This window comes from Pseudophryne corroboree, chromosome 9, assembly GCF_028390025.1.
Source record: "Pseudophryne corroboree isolate aPseCor3 chromosome 9, aPseCor3.hap2, whole genome shotgun sequence".
Classification (NCBI taxonomy): Eukaryota; Metazoa; Chordata; class Amphibia; order Anura; family Myobatrachidae; genus Pseudophryne; species Pseudophryne corroboree.
The window spans coordinates 141,484,075-141,493,102 of NC_086452.1; the positions used below are offsets into that span (position 1 = coordinate 141,484,075).

At 40.3% G+C, this 9,028-nt stretch overlaps 1 long non-coding RNA gene and 1 pseudogene across 1 annotated transcript; one reads left to right on the top strand and one right to left on the bottom strand.

The window, feature by feature from the left end:
* Positions 1–1,702: 1,702 nt before the first annotated feature.
* LOC134956818 (uncharacterized) lies at positions 1,703–4,122 on the bottom strand. Its single transcript, XR_010186202.1, has 2 exons — positions 3,967–4,122; positions 1,703–2,417 (listed from the first exon to the last, which is right to left on the bottom strand). It is a non-coding gene; the product is annotated as an uncharacterized LOC134956818 (long non-coding RNA).
* A 2,919-nt stretch (positions 4,123–7,041) lies between these two features.
* On the top strand, positions 7,042–7,160 carry LOC134962328 (5S ribosomal RNA; annotated as a pseudogene).
* Positions 7,161–9,028: the final 1,868 nt, after the last annotated feature.

Below are 9,028 nucleotides of genomic sequence, written 5' to 3' on the forward strand. Positions count from 1 at the left end.
ATGTAAGCACTACAGGAAATCTGAGTCAATGAATCATAAAGGCAGACTCCAGCAGAGGCCTCTGAGTTTGAACAGACTGCTAAGAGACAGAAAAGCAACTTATATGGCTTGCTTTCATATGGCAAGTATGCATAAATTAGGAAGACGAGAAATTGCTTAAAGAGATGAGGGGATGCTGCAGGCTACCTAGAGCAGGCAGACGGCCAGGATGCTTGCTGCTTGTCACAAAGAGAAGATACTATCTTGCCATACAGCACTACTAATTATCCATTTAATCTTGGGCATTAATGGCCAGAATTATATAGCCAGTTTTGATTACATCTTGTTCAGATTTTGTGATTTGTGACTTTTAAGCATCCTTCCTACATCAAACACAGACTAATAATGTTCAGCTGAAATAAAGTGAATGAATGTGTATTTAATAAATGTGCTTAGAGATATACAGTATTTGTATGTTGTAAAGATATTGAATTTTACCTAACATTGCACTACAGCCTGAGATTAATGGGGGCATTTACTAAACAGTGATAAGAGCTGAGAAGTGAGCCAGTGGAGAAGTTGCCCACGGCAACCAATAAGCACTGAAGTAACATCTATTATTTGCATACTATAAAATTATACAATGCTGCTGATTGGTTGATGGAGCAACTTCTCCACTGGCTCACTTCTCCACTCTTATCACTGCTTAGTAAATGTCCCCCTAAGGACCATATGGGGGACTGGAAGTATATTAGCAGCCATTCAGATGTGGTCGGAGGTGCTGTCACTGTTGTTACCTTGGAAGCAGTAGTGATAGCCCTGTATGGTGATGGAACAGGAGACCTCTCTTACAAGCATATGCATCCTGCTGCAGTAATGACCTGAGCTGCTTCCTATGATGCCGAGCTGTGTCCTATGGTGCCGCGCAAGTCGCCCATTGCAGAGTCCAGGAAATCTGTATCCGACAATGGAGATCCCTGAACTCTTCCTATCCGCTAAACGGCAACACGTGTCCATTTTCACATGCAGAGGTTGTCGCCTCCATGCTCTGCAAATGGCAGCAGACTGTCAATCACTGACATTCTGCTGCCGCTCTATGTCCTATGTCACAGGACCCATGCGCACACGCGCAGAATGGATCCTGCCCATGCGCAAAGTACCAACATTCAGTACTTTACAATGATGGGTGCAGGTGCACCTGAATGACCTTCTTTGGATATACATTGGTCAAAAGAAACGTATGGAAAAAATGTAAATAACGTACAGCAAACTCATACAGTATATGCAAAGTTGTCCTCATCTTAAGATGTGACCACATCAGTGTGTGTAGCAAGTGTGCCTGGCTTCCTACTAGTCATCACTTGAGTGCACTTGCACCTGCCCTGTAGTAGATGCAAAAGGCATATTTTCTCTTATGCCCAGGTCTGCAGAGCCCACATGTGCATGACCATGTCTACACAGAGCTCAATCCACATGAGAATGCTGCAGTTCCACTTCTTTGAAAAAAAGTGTGGATATGATCAAAACATGTATAAATCTGTATGCATCCATATTTAAGTCATGTGCACTACAAATTTAAGCTCGGCAAGTGGTCTTACCTTTAACTCTCCATCAGTAGTTAACACTAAATTTTAAAAGATCTGCAAAAGTGCTTTTTATAGTAGGCAAAAAAATGACACAAAGAAATCAGTGTTTTATTATTACAAAGAGAACTTTTAAGACGTTTGTGTTGGTGAACATTAATGGCAAACCTTTAATGGAATGGCAGAATGTTGATTCACAAATACCATACAGTAGCTTGAACAGGAGGCGCAAACTTGAATGTAAACTATGAAAAGTGAACATAGAGTAAACGCTAATTTCCAGCTGCAAAATCAGTGCATTTTTTTGGCTATCTCTAAAGTCAGGTTCCAAAAAGTTTTTCTCCTTTACTACGTGGCCTTTTACCCAGTGGTGAATTTCCCACTAGGCATGTGAGGTACATGCCTAGGGATGGCACTTGCTGAGGGGCGGCACACCAGGCTGATGAGGTCAGGTGATTCCTTTTTTTACGACTTTCTTACTTTTTTCATATTTTATTTTGCAACTGATGGGAGAGGGACAATGGGCAGTAAATTGTGGTCCAGAAGGTGGAAGTGGGATGAGGTTGGGGCTGCTTTGGTGGTCTCGAGACAGCCAGACTGGTCACAAAATGAAGGGGGCATTGACATGATGGGGGGGGGGGGATAATGTGCCTACGGTGGCCTGACTCCTAAATCCACCCCAGCTTATACCTATCATATGAGAAATTCACCCTTGATGCCGTTTTTTTTTTTTGGGGGGGGGGGATATAGGAAAACCTGAATTGTCTGGATATACTATTTGTTTAATTGATACCATTAAACTTTTTTTTTTGCTTGATTTATCCACAGAGTTGTATGCGTCTTTGCAGTGTGCACCTGAGATTAAGAAAAAACATAAGATATCCAATTAAAACACTTCCATAAATATCTAAGGGCAAACCCTAACATTCATATACATGGGAACTGTAGTTGCAGATTTTTTGGTGCAGTTGTTAAATTAACTAAAATAGGCAAGAGAGGTAAAAATTGTAGGTTTCCTCTAGCTTAACGCAATAGTGATATTTCCACATTTATGGAGAGCGCACATATACATACAGTATTGGAAACCAAATTCACTAACCAATATCTATAGATATTTAAAATCAATGATTATAATAATGATATCAAATGTAAAATGTAACTATATTTTTTTTACCAATGTCAGTGCATAGTAAACTAATAGTTCAGTCCAGGGTATAAAGAAAGCCAATAACAGTGAATAATTAATTTACCTATCAAAATATTGCAATACAAAGGTTATCATTTGTGTACAAAGAATCACAATCTCAGCACAGTCACAGAACTGTAATCTGCTACTTGATAACAGTAATCATTTGTCAGTAGTCCTTAAATACATCTTGATTTGCATTTAATGTTAGCTTTACAGAATTGAGATATACATGGACAAACAACAAGTGAGGGGGCAGAATTGTCAATCTAAGGTGAGCCATTCCCACAAAAAGGTCAAATACATCAATAATTATCCTGTCTGAAAAATTGAAATTTTCCTTTGCTTGCTTCTGTGATTCCCAATTTTCAGAATTTTATGGTCCTGTTTAGATGGTCCTGTTTAGATGTAGTGCTATTTGTACTTATCTACTGTGTAGCGTTCTCTGTACTGTACTGTTTTACCCTGTACTGTCTTATTGTTTTGCCCTCTGTACGGCGCTGTGAACCACTTGTGTTACCCTATAAATAAAGTTCAACAATCATAAAAAATTTCAAACCTGAGACTAGGCCAAATGAAGCAACTATTGCTAGTTGCTACATGGTGTCCATTGCTCAGCCTGCACTGTATTAAAAAATGTTAGAAAATTAGTGTTAAAATAATAGTGTAGTCATTTTGTGAATTAATATTTTGAGAACTTGACACAATAAAGCAGAAGAACAAAGATGTAGTATGAAGACTTGGCTCTGTGAACTTTTCCATTCACATGCCTCAAGTATTCGTTAGGGAGATGTCTTAAAACCGTCAATCTTTCCATCAGTTATAATAGCTACTTAAATCACAACGATGTACAAGATCTTAATTTTTGTAGTGTTTTGACAGATAACCATAACATGAAACTGAGGAGAATTCTCGCAGGAAGGTAAGACATGGTCTACAGCGCTAAGTCAGAGAGATAGCTTTCATGAGATCTCATCAAACAGAAGCGAGCTCAAGTCTTGCCGTGCTATCAGATGACCATTAATTATTAATATTGTTAATGTTTGTTTGTTAGTGACAGATGACTAGCTTGAAGTGTCTTGTGAATAATTTAAAGACTGGAAGGATTTCTGCCACAGATTTGTATAGAAAACCACATGGATTAACCTCTGCACTGTTTTGAGAGCTATGCAAAGTACAGTAACGACCCCCAGGGATTGATGGAAATTTTGCACTTACGGCATAGAACACTGAGGCAGACACATTTTATGCTGCATTCAAGAAGAAGAAGACCTGGGGGGACTGGTATTTTCATCCATGCTGTGTGGCAAATTCAAAGCAGCCTCCGAGTGCCTAGTTCTCTCTGAGGCCCTGCGGTATTTCATCACATTTAAACACCTGTGTCCATCAAAGCAAACATAGAAAGTCTGAGAGATGTTCCCTGGACTTTGTAATTTCAGTGACTGACAGTTTAATATCTATTTATTTTCACATCTGACACTAGTAAAAGACAAGTTGGCTTCATGAATGTCAATACATTAGGATAAATAACTGTATTTTTAGCACAAAAAAGGACTTGGGTTTCAGTATCTGAACATTCTTAATGTATTTGGAGATAGTACAGAGAAAGAAAAATTACAGTTCAAAAGATAATTAGCTCTGATTATTGATAGGTTAGTATGAGAATTCCCCGGGAAGTATATTCACTGCCTCTTTTCTTTATCATTGCTGTCAAAATATGTAATTACTTTATGTAAATATATGAGTTGGTACTGATATCATACTACTTTTTTGAGTAAAGTGTTATAATGTAATTGAATGTTTACACTATTTCTCCTAAAAGCGAAGAAAGCCCAAACTACTGTATGCCTTTTTTGTTAAAATTAGCCACACAAACCTTCAATTAAATTCCACACAATTTTCAATGTATTTTGCATTTCAACAAACACAATTTTAAATTTAAATGGATTTTTGATGTTAAACATACAATAGACAGATTACTCTTACAAAAGCAAGACTATAGCAGTAATTTAGTACATTTCTAATGTATGCAACACAACACGACAATTTCAATAAATGTTCACAGATTTGCAGATGTTGGGGGTCATCCCGAGTTGATCGCTAGCTGCCGTTGTTTGCTGTGTAGCGATCAGTGAAAAAAACGGCTAATCTGTGCATGTGTATGCACCGCAATGCACACGGGCGTCGTACGGGTACAAAGTCTTTTGTGGTATTGCACTGGTTCTAGCGACGATTCCAAACGCACAGCCGATCGCAAGGAGATTGACAGGAAGAGGGCATTTCTGGGTGGCAACTGACCGTTTTCAGGGTGTGTTTGGCAAAACGCAGGTGTGCCTGGAAAAACGCAGGCGTGCCTGGAAAAACGCAGGCGTGGCTGGCCGAATGCTGGGCGGGTGTGTGATGTCAAAAGCCGTCCCTCCATCATTAGAATCAATGCACATGAAGAGTAAATACAGGGCTGTTCTTGTTTTGCACAAAAAGATTTTGCAGGCGCTCTGCTGCACAAGTGTTCGCACTTCTGCAAAGCAAAAATACGCTCCCCAGTGGGCGGCGACAATGTGTTTGCATGGCTGCTTAAAACTGCTAGCGAGTGATCAACTCGGAATGAGGGCCACAGGGGGGAATGTAATGGGGGTTGAAAGTCAGGAATTGAGAGATTTTGTGAGAGTTCTGTTTTTTTAAAGTGGCAATCATTTACATGGCAAAACCAGGTTATTTTGCCATGTACTGTAAATGATTGCCACTTTTAAAAAAACACAAGAGAACTCTCACAATAGTAGCCATACCACTATTGCCAAATTCATCATTCCAGCATTATATGGGATATTACAGGATTTTAAGCATAATTCTAGGCTCATTGCTATTTTTGACTTGACTAGCTGGAAATTTCAGCATGCAGTTTTGCTTGGAAAGAGTTTCTCTAACCAGTTTATCAAAGCATAAAAACAATTAAAAAGTCAACAGAAGTTAATTAATTTTAGATGGATTAAAAAATGAACATTCAAGCAAAGAGATTTCAAGCTGGTTCAGCCATAGACAAGCCTATCTAACCATGTTGATCTACGTATAAATGCCATAACTTGCACTGAAATAGCAAATCTTGACTGTGTACTGTGAATGGTTCATACAAGCAGGGTTAAACTGTCCCACAGGGGTACATAGGAATCCCCTGTGGGACCCACTGGCTGAGAGCCCATCCCCTACTCTATGGATCAAATTCCACACTGTGCACATATGTCACCTTATGCTGCACAGGACTATGGTGTATTTTCTTCAGCGCATTAATCTGGTACATTATCATGCATGGAATATATTTATAAAGGTCCATGAACTTTACAATTGTCAGCCAAGACTGTGTTGGCTGACTACAACCAGTGGTGCTGAGGGGGGGGGGGGGGGAGACACTGTATACCCGGGCCTGGGCTTTTCGGAGGGGTGTCCTACTGCCCACCTTCTCCAGGACAGTGGCAGTGGGGAGAGAGGACACTGCCACAGTAGCAGCCTCTATCCCCAACCCAGCACACATGCTGCTGTGTGCTGCGCTGGGGAGAGAGGCAGCAGCATAGGCAGTGGTCCTCTCTCTTCACACATGATGTGCAGGGGGCTGAGCAATTGCACCCACCATTCCCCCAGCAGCCATCCTCGCCGCCACCTGCTCCTCACCCAGTTTGCCCCACTGTGCAGTGGTTGCAGCAGCAGAAGGCTTAGCACTCAGGGATCCTTCTGAGGAAGCCAAGGTAGGAGAGGTGTCAGTCATGCTTATGAAATTGGATGCAGAACTGCTTCCGATCATGATTGAGGATGTTGACGATTAAGGCGTCGGTGGTGGAGATTGCAGGCGCTTGGATCTAACAGAGAAAAGAAGCTAGGTGGCGATGGATTGGTATGAGAAATAATATTACACTGTGGTCTGACTGGCAGTGTCACAGTACTTATGAAAATTATAAAAAGGAACATTACACTGGGGTACAGCTTTTATTATTTTAATTCTACAATAGAGCAGACCCCTTAGAGAAAAGGATACAGCAGCCCCTTGATGGAAAACATAGCCCCCTTTATGTACAACAAAACATTTTGAAATTACACCATTCCCGTTAGGTGCGATTTTCAACAAATTCAGCAAAATGCATCAAAGCTTTACCTTCCCCCTACCATTCTTACGTTCCTTTCCACTCACCTCCCCCTCATTTGCATTCCAACTTGCATTACCTAAAGCACTTGCTTCAATATCATTTGTTAATTTATAAAAATTACTAAAAAGAATATTTTCATGCCATGATGTGATTAGACACTACATACAGTCAAACCGCACTGGTGATTGCCAATCTCATCTGATCTTGGAAGCTAAGCAGTGTCGGGCCTGACAAGTACCAGGAAGGGAGACCACCTGGGAAGATCAGGTACTGTAAACTAAGGGCTGTTTCACACGCATCGATTTTGGCTGGATGACAAAAAGACTGACAAACTTTATCCGGCTTTTTGCCACTCATCAGTGCCTTACACACACAACGGTTTTGTGCTGTGTTTAAGGCTGTGCGCATGCGCCACAGCAGCATGGCACAAAAAAACCTGTTGTGTGTGAAAGCGCCCATACACACACTTAGCTCACTGCCTGTAAGGATAGCATGGCCCCGGCATGGCAGCCAGACTTTTCAGTGGATATTTCCGGCTGCATCCCAGCAGCCGTGCCATGACCGTGCTGTCTGAAAGCCCCCATATGCAGCAATACTCAATCAAAAAACATGCATGGGAGAAACCGGATGGCTTTATGCCGTCCGGTCAAAACTGCTGTGTGTGAAATAGCCCTAAAGAATGACCGTGCATGAATTATTAATCACATCAGTTCTTATATTGATTAGCATTATCTAATACACTTTTTAATTGGTAAAGCACTAGCTAAGCACTTTGGTATACTATTTATAAGCACTAATATCTCTGGTGTAATTAACCTGTAAAATGACTATATATTTTGAAGCACATTCACTAATATTTATCTATTCATATATTTATATTTTCACTCTTATTCTCATTATATCTGCTCTAGATTAAAACACTCATAACATTAAATATTTATAACAATATTATATTATGAAAAAGCTTTTATACTATAAACTCATACAGTATATTATTTTTCTTTAATATGTATGTCCACTCTGAGCAGCTATATCAGATGATGGATAAAGAAATTTGGTTTGCAAAAGTATCCCTGGCTACTAAAATAGGCCGCTGCTTGCTGCTTTCATCCACTAGAACAAGGAGGAATGACATCACAGGAAGCGCAATGCGTTCCGCATGCGTTCCACCTATATGGACTTCCGGACATGCGCACCAAGAACTGCTTTTGCCTCCCAGATGCAAGAAGCCCTGTGCATGAGCCCTGAGTACCCGGAAGTAGGCTGGAAGTACTGCGCATGTGCGGTACGGCTGTGTGGAGACCAGAAGTCAGGCGGAAATATCCCATTTATACATATAATTTTGTTTATTTGTGTTTTTTGTTCAAATTGATACTTGTAATGTACCCATGTTTTTCCCATGTTTATTCATACTATCGATCTAGATTTAATGATTATATATTGAATGTAACAAACAGGAAGTGATGTCACAATTAATTACTAGACTGGTGGGGGTGTAAATATAAGCCCAGTCCCATTATACTGTTACCCCTTCATGAATTCTAAGGATGAAATGCATTGGGTTCCCTCACTGAACTCCTGCACAAAGATAAAATCAACCTCCTATTATTTTACTCTGCTCATATTTTGTATATTTTAATCCCTATATTCTCCTTTAATTGTTTTAATTTTTTATACTGGCTACCTGTTTTCCCTTTTTTAGAACTATAATATCTTTTAGAAAGGCATTGTCTCACCCTAATACACCAGTGGTCGCCATTACCTCTATCCCCCTCCCAGGTTTAGCAGAGCAGCAGCATCAGAACTAAAGGGTCCAGTCCAAGTTTTGCCTCAATCATTTGTCAGCCAGAAGCTAGGCCAATTGATTAACAGCACATGTAATCTGCCTTTAAGTAATGTGTTCAGTGCACAAAGACCGGGCTTCTGATGGTGACTAGCATCCAGAAGGCGGTGTGGTGATGTTAGGGCAATTGAACTGTACTGACGTGATTCTGTGCCGCTGTGAGCAGGTATTGATGTGATCCTGTACTATGAACTACTACTACTATGTATGTACTACTATGTACTACTACTATGAATGTATGCTGATGTAAACCTGCTCTGCTAGGCTAAGAAACTCCAGTGCTGTCCTGCCTAAAGAAATAAAA